Source organism: Ranitomeya imitator, chromosome 4 (assembly GCF_032444005.1).
Source record: "Ranitomeya imitator isolate aRanImi1 chromosome 4, aRanImi1.pri, whole genome shotgun sequence".
NCBI lineage: Eukaryota > Metazoa > Chordata > Amphibia > Anura > Dendrobatidae > Ranitomeya > Ranitomeya imitator.
The window spans coordinates 716,624,756-716,634,025 of record NC_091285.1 but is presented as its reverse complement, the minus strand read 5'-3'; positions in this window follow the sequence as shown (position 1 = coordinate 716,634,025).

The window sequence follows — 9,270 nt, the reverse complement described above, 5'->3', positions numbered from 1 at the left end:
CCATCTGGTGGTGACACAGCAGATCACACATCTATAGGCAGAGATCAGACAGTGCTGCCATCTGGTGGTGACACAGCAGAACACACATCTATAGGCAGAGATCAGACAGTGCTGCCATCTGGTGGTGACACAGCAGAACGTACATCTATAGGCAGAGATCAGACAGTGCTGCCATCTGGTGGTGACACAGCAGATCCCACATCTATAGGCAGAGATCAGACAGTGCTGCCATCTGGTGGTGACACAGCAGATCACACATCTATAGGCAGAGATCAGACAGTGCTGCCATCTGGTAGTGCATGTCACGGTAAGGATTTTTTGGGCCGGGTGGTCATCTACTATAGAACATGAATCCCACAGTGGGGTTAAAGTCAGAGTATAGCACACTAAATGCCAGTCCCGGTTCTATAGACTTTACCCATCCTGCAGAATCCCAGGGGTCGCCACAGAAGCGCCAACACGCGTTTCTCGGCGGCTTCGTCAGGGGGCAGCCCCACTGTCGGATTCATGTTATATACTCTCTGTATACACCCTGTACATTCTCCGTATACTCTGTGTATACTTCCCACGTAAATCCTGAACCCTGGGTCTCTGGAGAATAAAGCCAGTTGCACACCGCTCTAATGAAGCCTCCATCACACCAGGCTGTAGAGCAGTGCCAGCCCCGAACCTCGTGTCGCCCCATTACTGGCACCAGTGCCTTCTCTAATAATTCTCTGTGCTGCTGGGACTTGGCTTCAGGTGGGTTCACTCATCATTGTCCACTCTCTTTGATTCGTAAAATACTCTGTGCTGCCTCGCTCTGTATATTTCAGGGGCAGCACCAGGCGCTCTGTGATACCCTAACTGCAGAGTCCTGAGCTCTTACATCACTGCTTCTCCCCAGCACTTGGCAGCACAGCACCGACCCCCTGTGAGTGAGCACCGACCCCCTGTGAGTGAGCACCGACCCCCTGTGAGCGAGCACCGACCCCCTGTGAGCGAGCACCGACCCCCTGTGAGCGAGCACCGACCCCCTGTGAGTGAGCACCGACCCCCTGTGAGCGAGCACCGACCCCCTGTGAGCGAGCACCACCCCCTGAGTGAGCACCGACCCCCTGTGAGTGAGCACCACCCCCTGAGTGAGCACCGACCCCCTGTGAGTGAGCACCGACCCCCTGTGAGTGAGCACTGACCCCTGTGAGTGAGCACTGACCCCTGTGAGTGAGCACTGACCCCCTGTGAGTGAGCACTGACCCCTGTGAGTGAGCACTGACCCCTGTGAGTGAGCACTGACACCCTGTGAGTGAGCACTGACCCCCTGTGAGGGAGCACTGACCCCCTGTGAGCGAGCACTGACCCCTGTGAGTGAGCACTGACCCCTGTGAGTGAGCACTGACCCCTGTGAGTGAGCACAGACCCCTGTGAGTGAGCACTGACCCCCTGTGAGCGAGCGACGACCCCCTGTGAGTGAGCACTGACCCCTGTGAGCGAGCGCCGACCCCCTGTGAGCGAGCGCCGACCCCTGTGAGTGAGCACTGACCCCCTGTGAGCGAGCGACGACCCCCTGTGAGTGAGCGCCGACCCCCTGTGAGTGAGCGCCGACCCCCTGTGAGTGAGCCCTGACCCCTGTGAGTGAGCACTGACCCCCTGTGAGTGAGCGCCGACCCCCTGTGAGCGAGCGACGACCCCCTGTGAGTGAGCACTGACCCCTGTGAGTGAGCACTGACCCCCTGTGAGTGAGCCCTGACCCCTGTGAGTGAGCACTGACCCCCTGTGAGTGAGCACCGACCCCCTGTGAGTGAGCACCGACCCCCTGTGAGTGAGCACTGACCCCTGTGAGCGAGCACTGACCTGCCTGACTGCACTCACCTCTTCCATGCTTAGATTTCTCACATTGACGCCAGAGCAGTTCCCCACACGGACACCAGGGGGCAACGGAGAAAATGACAAACGATCAGATTCAGCACAATCGCTCTGATCCACAGCGCCATCTACCGGCTCCTCAGTGACTCTGACGATCGCCTTCCAGCTGAAGAGAACCAGCGCCCTCCAGAGGTGAAAACCGTTATGTCACCTGCTGCAGGAGAGGAACTTACAGTTCACCCAGCGGCCGAGAGGGGGCGAAACTGCGCTAAAGCCTGAAACCAGAGAATCTGCACTGACCCCATGTGCCAGTCTATAGGAAGATTACTGATCCCATGTGCCAGTCTATAGGAAGTTACTGATCCCATGTGCCAGTCTATAGGAAGTTACTGATCCCATGTGCCAGTCTATAGGAAGTTACTGATCCCATGTGCCAGTCTATAGGAAGTTTACTGATCCCACGTGCCAGTCTATAGGAAGTTACTGATCCCACGTGTCAGTCTATAGGAAGTTACTGATCCCACGTGCCAGTCTATATGAAGTTACTGATCCCACGTGCCAGTCTATAGGAAGTTACTGATCCCACGTGCCAGTCTATAGGAAGTTACTGATCCCACGTGCCAGTCTATAGGAAGTTACTGATCCCACGTGCCAGTCTATAGGAAGTTACTGATCCCACGTGCCAGTCTATAGGAAGTTACTGATCCCACGTGCCAGTCTATAGGAAGTTACTGATCCCACGTGCCAGTCTATAGGAAGTTACTGATCCCACGTGCCAGTCTATAGGAAGTTACTGATCCCATGTGCCAGTCTATAGGAAGTTACTGATCCCACGTGCCAGTCTATAGGAAGTTACTGATCCCATGTGCCAGTCTTTAGGAAGTTACTGATCCCATGTGCCAGTCTATAAGAACTTTACTGATCCCACGTGCCAGTCTATAGGAAGTTACTGATCCCACGTGCCAGTCTATAGGAAGTTACTGATCCCACGTGCCAGTCTATAGAAAGTTACTGATCCCATGTGTCAGTCTATAGGAAGTTACTGATCCCACGTGCCAGTCTATAGGAAGTTACTGATCCCACGTGCCAGTCTATAGGAAGTTACTGATCCCATGTGCCAGTCTATAGGAAGATTACTGATCCCACGTGCCAGTCTATAGGAAGACTACTGATCCAATGTGCCAGTCTATAGGAAGTTACTGATCCCACGTGCCAGTCTATAGGAAGTTACTGATCCCACGTGCCAGTCTATAGGAAGATTACTGATCCCACGTGCCAGTCTATAGGAAGTTACTGATCCCACGTGCCAGTCTATAGGAAGTTACTGATCCCACGTGCCAGTCTATAGGAAGTTACTGATCCAATGTGCCAGTCTATAGGAAGTTACTGATCCCACGTGCCAGTCTATAGGAAGTTACTGATCCCATGTGCCAGTCTATAGGAAGTTACTGATCCCATGTGCCAGTCTATAAGAACTTTACTGATCCCACGTGCCAGTCTATAGGAAGTTACTGATCCCACGTGCCAGTCTATAGGAAGTTACTGATCCCACGTGCCAGTCTATAGAAAGTTACTGATCCCATGTGTCAGTCTATAGGAAGTTACTGATCCCACGTGCCAGTCTATAGGAAGTTACTGATCCCACGTGCCAGTCTATAGGAAGTTACTGATCCCACGTGCCAGTCTATAGGAAGATTACTGATCCCACGTGCCAGTCTATAGGAAGACTACTGATCCAATGTGCCAGTCTATAGGAAGTTACTGATCCCACGTGCCAGTCTATAGGAAGTTACTGATCCCACGTGCCAGTCTATAGGAAGATTACTGATCCCACGTGCCAGTCTATAGGAAGTTACTGATCCCACGTGCCAGTCTATAGGAAGTTACTGATCCCACGTGCCAGTCTATAGGAAGTTACTGATCCCATGTGCCAGTCTATAGGAAGTTACTGATCCCATGTGCCAGTCTATAGGAACTTTACTGATCCCATGTGCCAGTCTATAGGAAGTTTACTGATCCCATGTGCCAGTCTATAGGAAGTTTACTGATCCCATGTGCCAGTCTATAGGAAGTTACTGATCCCATGTGCCAGTCTATAGGAAGTTACTGATCCCATGTGCCAGTCTATAGGAAGTTTACTGATCCCACGTGCCAGTCTATAGGAAGTTTACTGATCCCATGTGCCAGTCTATAGGAAGTTTACTGATCCCACGTGCCAGTCTATAGGAAGTTACTGATCCCACGTGCCAGTCTATAGGAAGATTACTGATCCCATGTGCCAGTCTATAGGAAGTTACTGATCCCACGTGCCAGTCTATAGGAAGTTACTGATCCCATGTGCCAGTCTATAGGAAGATTACTGATCCCATGTGCCAGTCTATAGGAAGTTACTGATCCCATGTGCCAGTTTATAGGAAGTTACTGATCCCATGTGCCAGTCTATAGGAAGTTTACTGATCCCATGTGCCAGTCTATAGGAAGTTACTGATCCCATGTGCCAGTCTATAGGAAGTTACTGATCCCATGTGCCAGTCTATAGGAAGTTACTGATCCCATGTGCCAGTCTATAGGAAGTTTACTCATCCCACGTGCCAGTCTATAGGAAGTTTACTGATCCCATGTGCCAGTCTATAGGAAGTTTACTGATCCCATGTGCCAGTCTATAGGAAGTTACTGATCCCATGTGCCAGTCTATAGGAAGATTACTGATCCCATGTGCCAGTCTATAGGAAGTTTACTGATCCCATGTGCCAGTCTATAGGAAGTTACTGATCCCATGTGCCAGTCTATAGGAAGTTACTGATCCCATGTGCCAGTCTATAGGAAGTTACTGATCCCATGTGCCAGTCTATAGGAAGTTTACTGATCCCACGTGCCAGTCTATAGGAAGTTACTGATCCCATGTGTCAGTCTATAGGAAGTTACTGATCCCACGTGCCAGTCTATAGGAAGATTACTGATCCCATGTGCCAGTCTATAGGAAGTTACTGATCCCATGTGCCAGTTTATAGGAAGTTACTGATCCCATGTGCCAGTCTATAGGAAGTTTACTGATCCCATGTGCCAGTCTATAGGAAGTTACTGATCCCATGTGCCAGTCTATAGGAAGTTACTGATCCCATGTGCCAGTCTATAGGAAGTTACTGATCCCATGTGCCAGTCTATAGGAAGTTTACTCATCCCACGTGCCAGTCTATAGGAAGTTTACTGATCCCATGTGCCAGTCTATAGGAAGTTTACTGATCCCATGTGCCAGTCTATAGGAAGTTACTGATCCCATGTGCCAGTCTATAGGAAGATTACTGATCCCATGTGCCAGTCTATAGGAAGTTTACTGATCCCATGTGCCAGTCTATAGGAAGTTACTGATCCCATGTGCCAGTCTATAGGAAGTTACTGATCCCATGTGCCAGTCTATAGGAAGTTACTGATCCCATGTGCCAGTCTATAGGAAGTTTACTGATCCCACGTGCCAGTCTATAGGAAGTTACTGATCCCATGTGTCAGTCTATAGGAAGTTACTGATCCCACGTGCCAGTCTATATGAAGTTACTGATCCCACGTGCCAGTCTATAGGAAGTTACTGATCCCACGTGCCAGTCTATAGGAAGTTACTGATCCCACGTGCCAGTCTATAGGAAGTTACTGATCCCACGTGCCAGTCTATAGGAAGTTACTGATCCCACGTGCCAGTCTATAGGAAGTTACTGATCCCACGTGCCAGTCTATAGGAAGTTACTGATCCCACGTGCCAGTCTATAGGAAGTTACTGATCCCACGTGCCAGTCTATAGGAAGTTACTGATCCCACGTGCCAGTCTATAGGAAGTTACTGATCCCATGTGCCAGTCTATAGGAAGTTACTGATCCCACGTGCCAGTCTATAGGAAGTTACTGATCCCATGTGCCAGTCTTTAGGAAGTTACTGATCCCATGTGCCAGTCTATAAGAACTTTACTGATCCCACGTGCCAGTCTATAGGAAGTTACTGATCCCACGTGCCAGTCTATAGGAAGTTACTGATCCCACGTGCCAGTCTATAGAAAGTTACTGATCCCATGTGTCAGTCTATAGGAAGTTACTGATCCCACGTGCCAGTCTATAGGAAGTTACTGATCCCACGTGCCAGTCTATAGGAAGTTACTGATCCCATGTGCCAGTCTATAGGAAGATTACTGATCCCACGTGCCAGTCTATAGGAAGACTACTGATCCAATGTGCCAGTCTATAGGAAGTTACTGATCCCACGTGCCAGTCTATAGGAAGTTACTGATCCCACGTGCCAGTCTATAGGAAGATTACTGATCCCACGTGCCAGTCTATAGGAAGTTACTGATCCCACGTGCCAGTCTATAGGAAGTTACTGATCCCACGTGCCAGTCTATAGGAAGTTACTGATCCAATGTGCCAGTCTATAGGAAGTTACTGATCCCACGTGCCAGTCTATAGGAAGTTACTGATCCCATGTGCCAGTCTATAGGAAGTTACTGATCCCATGTGCCAGTCTATAAGAACTTTACTGATCCCACGTGCCAGTCTATAGGAAGTTACTGATCCCACGTGCCAGTCTATAGGAAGTTACTGATCCCACGTGCCAGTCTATAGAAAGTTACTGATCCCATGTGTCAGTCTATAGGAAGTTACTGATCCCACGTGCCAGTCTATAGGAAGTTACTGATCCCACGTGCCAGTCTATAGGAAGTTACTGATCCCATGTGCCAGTCTATAGGAAGATTACTGATCCCACGTGCCAGTCTATAGGAAGACTACTGATCCAATGTGCCAGTCTATAGGAAGTTACTGATCCCATGTGCCAGTCTATAGGAAGTTACTGATCCCATGTGCCAGTCTATAGGAAGATTACTGATCCCACGTGCCAGTCTATAGGAAGTTACTGATCCCACGTGCCAGTCTATAGGAAGTTACTGATCCCACGTGCCAGTCTATAGGAAGTTACTGATCCCATGTGCCAGTCTATAGGAAGTTACTGATCCCATGTGCCAGTCTATAGGAAGTTTACTGATCCCATGTGCCAGTCTATAGGAAGTTTACTGATCCCATGTGCCAGTCTATAGGAAGTTTACTGATCCCATGTGCCAGTCTATAGGAAGTTACTGATCCCATGTGCCAGTCTATAGGAAGTTACTGATCCCATGTGCCAGTCTATAGGAAGTTTACTGATCCCACGTGCCAGTCTATAGGAAGTTTACTGATCCCATGTGCCAGTCTATAGGAAGTTTACTGATCCCACGTGCCAGTCTATAGGAAGTTACTGATCCCACGTGCCAGTCTATAGGAAGTTTACTGATCCCATGTGCCAGTCTATAGGAAGTTTACTGATCCCACGTGCCAGTCTATAGGAAGTTACTGATCCCATGTGCCAGTCTATAGGAAGTTACTGATCCCATGTGCCGGTCTATAGGAAGTTTACTGATCCCATGTGCCAGTCTATAGGAAGTTACTGATCCCATGTGCCAGTCTATAGGAAGTTTACTGATCCCACGTGCCAGTCTATAGGAAGTTACTGATCCCATGTGCCAGTCTATAGGAAGTTTATTGATCCCATGTGCCAGTCTATAGGAAGTTTACTGATCCCATGTGCCAGTCTATAGGAAGTTTACTGATCCAATGTGCCAGTCTATAGGAAGTTACTGATCCCATGTGCCAGTCTATAGGAAGTTACTGATCCCATGTGCCAGTCTATAGGAAGTTACTGATCCCATGTGCCAGTCTATAGGAAGTTTACTGATCCCATGTGCCAGTCTATAGGAAGTTACTGATCCCATGTGCCAGTCTATAGGAAGTTTACTGATCCCATGTGCCAGTCTATAGGAAGTTACTGATCCCACGTGCCAGTCTATAGGAAGTTTACTGATCCCAAGTGCCAGTCTATAGGAAGTTACTGATCCCACGTGCCAGTCTATAGGAAGTTACTGATCCCACGTGCCAGTCTATAGGAAGTTACTGATCCCACGTGCCAGTCTATAGGAAGTTTACTGATCCCATGTGCCAGTCTATAGGAAGTTTACTGATCCCACGTGCCAGTCTATAGGAAGTTACTGATCCCACGTGCCAGTCTATAGGAAGTTACTGATCCCACGTGCCAGTCTATAGGAAGTTTACTGATCCCACGTGCCAGTCTATAGGAAGTTACTGATCCCATGTGCCAGTCTATAGGAAGTTACTGATCCCATATGCCAGTCTATAGGAAGTTACTGATCCCATGTGTCAGTCTATAGGAAGTTACTGATCCCACGTGCCAGTCTATAGGAAGTTACTGATCCCCCGTGCCAGTCTATAGGAAGTTACTGATCCCATGTGCCAGTCTATAGGAAGTTACTGATCCCATGTGCCAGTCTATAGGAAGTTACTGATCCCATGTGCCAGTCTATAGGAAGATTACTGATCCCACGTGCCAGTCTATAGGAAGATTACTGATCCCACGTGCCAGTCTATAGGAAGTTTACTGATCCCATGTGCCAGTCTATAGGAAGTTACTAATCCCACGTGCCAGTCTATAGGAAGATTACTGATCCCACGTGCCAGTCTATAGGAAGTTACTGATCCCATGTGCCAGTCTATAGGAAGTTTACTGATCCCATGTGTCAGTCTATAGGAAGTTACTGATCCCATGTGCCAGTCTATAGGAAGTTTACTGATCCCATGTGCCAGTCTATAGGAAGTTTACTGATCCCACGTGCCAGTCTATAGGAAGATTACTGATCCCATTTGCCAGTCTATAGGAAGTTACTGATCCCATGTGCCAGTCTATAGGAAGATTACTGATCCCACGTGCCAGTCTATAGGAAGATTACTGATCCCACGTGCCAGTCTATAGGAACATTACTGATCCCATGTGCCAGTCTATAGGAACATTACTGATCCCATGTGCCAGTCTATAGGAAGATTACTGATCCCATGTGCCAGTCTATAGGAAGTTACTGATCCCATGTGCCAGTCTATAGGAAGTTACTGATCCCATGTGCCAGTCTATAGGAAGTTACTGATCCCATGTGCCAGTCTATAGGAAGTTACTGATCCCATGTCCCAGTCTATAGGAAGTTACTGATCCCATATGCCAGTCTATAGGAAGTTACTGATCCCATGTGCCAGTCTATAGGAAGTTACTGATCCCATGTGCCAGTCTATAGGAAGTTACTGATCCCATGTGCCAGTCTATAGGAATATTACTGATCCCATGTGCCAGTCTATAGGAACATTACTGATCCCACGTGCCAGTCTATAGGAAGTTACTGATCCCACGTGCCAGTCTATAGGAAGTTACTGATCCCATGTGCCAGTCTATAGGAAGATTACTGATCCCATGTGCCAGTCTATAGGAAGTTTACTGATCCCACGTGCCAGTCTATAGGAAGTTACTGATCCCATGTGCCAGTCTATAGGAAGATTACTGATCCCATGTGCC